The sequence below is a fragment of the Colobus angolensis genome, unplaced genomic scaffold (genome assembly GCF_000951035.1).
Source record: "Colobus angolensis palliatus isolate OR3802 unplaced genomic scaffold, Cang.pa_1.0 Scaffold193, whole genome shotgun sequence".
Classification (NCBI taxonomy): domain Eukaryota; kingdom Metazoa; phylum Chordata; class Mammalia; order Primates; family Cercopithecidae; genus Colobus; species Colobus angolensis.
In genome coordinates, this window is record NW_012115077.1 from 3095669 (window position 1) to 3098268 (window position 2600).

Below are 2600 nucleotides of genomic sequence, written 5' to 3' on the forward strand. Positions count from 1 at the left end.
TTTTTTTCAGGGTTCAGGTGATTCTGTTACCTCAGCCTCTCGAGTAACTGGGACTACAGGCATGTGCCACCACACCTGGCACATTTTTTGTATTTTTAGTAGAGACAGGGTTTCACCATGTTGTCCAGGCTGGTCTCAAACTCCTGGCCTCAGGTGATCTGCCTGCCTCGGCCTCCCAAAGTACTGGGATTACAGGAATGGAGCCACCATGCCTGGCTTCAATTCTCATTTTATTTAAAGATTCTTCCTTGACTCTGGAGACCTGTCACACTTCTGACTCTCTCTTCTGATTCTCTTCGTGTGTGTGTGTTTCTTTTACTTTAAGTTCAGGGATGCATGGGTTTGTTATGTAGGTAAACTTGTGTCATGGCGGTTTGGTGCACAAATTATTTCATCACCCAGGTATTAAGCCTAGTACCCATTAGTTATGTTTCCTGATCCTCTCCCCACTCCCATTCACTATGGCCTTTCTTATCCTACCCTTCCCACTAGTATTTCAACTGCATAGTGAGAGTTCAGTCATAACACATATTAGTCAAATCAGTGATTTATTTATTCATCAAATAGATATTATGCTTCATGATATGTTAGGCATTGTGGTTGTCACTGGAGATACACTGGTAACTAACACAGACAGTGGAATATAAAACTGACCAATTCCATCCGCATGACCCCGGGTTCGTTATTTCAACTGGGAACATCAATTTACTACCTAGGAAATGTCTAAGACACTCCCAACTCAACCCCATCCTGCGTCTCCCTTACATTATTCATTCAAGGTGTATGAATTAGGCACATGCTATGCATGCGACCATATTTCCCTCCAAGCAAAAACACATGGCAAAGGGCTATTTCCTGGTTTGGGGATTGATAGAGAAAGTCTTACAAATATATAAACACTGAGATAAAATTACATATTCAATAAATCACTTTATTAAAAAGAACACAATAAGAGATAGAGACTAGGTCTGGAGGCTCATCATGTTGTAATCATCATGTGCTAGGATTTGGTTTAAATCAACAAGACACGGTCTGAAATTGGTTTCAAATCTGAGACAACACTCTAAAAAATCTGCCATTATAGGATTGTTGTGAGGATCAAATATAATAAGTTGTGGTACAGAATGTATAGTGTGTGGTACCTAGAGTCAGACTACCTGGATTTGAATCCCTGCTTTGCTAGTCATCAGCTTTATGGCCTTAGGAAAATTGCTTAACCTCTATTTACTCTGGTTTCTTCACCTGTTCAACTGAGAAAGTATAATGGTAACTAAATCATAGGGCTGTTTTGAAGAGTAACAGTTCAAACATGTAAATCCCTATTATGGAAACTGGCGCATGGTGGTCTCTCAGTAAATATTACTTACTGTGAACTAAAATTTGTGTAGTTGCTAATCTATCATTAGCATGAAATAAAAGTTTGTTTCCAAACTCTCACATTGCTTTTATTAAACTATAAATTTCTTGAGAAAAAGAAGCTAAAATAAGATCAGCAGGACATGGTCTAGATTTTTGAAGAGCAAATTACATAGATAACTAATTATAACACACTGTGCAGTAATCACAGAGGCAGAGGATGCCCCTTATCAGAACACTGACTGATTCAGCAGTTTCCATTTCCTTTTCTCGCCCTCTGCAACTCACAGAAGCCAGCTCTCAGAAACGGAATCACGAGTATGGAGGGGATTCCCCTAAGAAGTGCATGAGGGAATGCAATTCGGGGTATCAACCGAGAGCTGGGAGGCAGAGGGCAAGGTGAGAAGGAGGCATTGCCTGTGATGTAGGTTTCTAATGAAACAAGTGACAGAGATACCTTTATATGGAATTGGTAGCAATAGGGGAAGACGTGGATGCCAAAACTCCAGTGAAACTTACCACGGCCCCTGATCTTGCCTCTGCTTCTCCTCCCTCAGGACTGGCACTAGCCATCATTGGGGTGGGATGGAAACAGAGCTCGTGTATTAAAAGACCTAACTCTACAGAACAGGAAGGACAGAATTCCAAAGGCGTGGTCCCACCTGGCTTCTGTCCTCCATTGTTCTTCAGCATCAAGTGTATCAACTCTAACCCCTTTGCGGGGAGTTCAAGGCCTGTTCTGGTTTGGTCCCAATTTAGCTTTATTGTCCGTATTCGCCCCCACCGCTCTGCAGCTCCACTGAAGCACCATCTCTTTCCTCTGAGCCCACAATGTCACACCCAGGACTCTGCCTCAGCTGGGCCTCCACTGCCCATCCGTCTATAGACGCCTAAATCCCGGGCAGTTATCCAGACACAACTAAAGTTCCATCCCTTCCATGAAGCCTTCCCCAACCCTCTGGTGGAAGGTCACTTCTTCCACTCGTGGGGTTCTGAGCTTTCATTTCTTTTTCTACTAGGAGTCTTAGCACTTTCTGCTAAGTGCTACAATTACCTGTTCACATACTCTACCTGCCCCCACGAGACCAGGGGCATCTCAGAAACAAAAAGATCCTTAAAACTAACTAAATCTGTTTCTCATTATAAAATGAAGTATGCTGATTGATTGTGAAAGAATAAAATAATAAAGTATGGAAAAATTTTTAAAAAGCATATAGATCTGGCTGAGAAGGTAGAGACCCTTC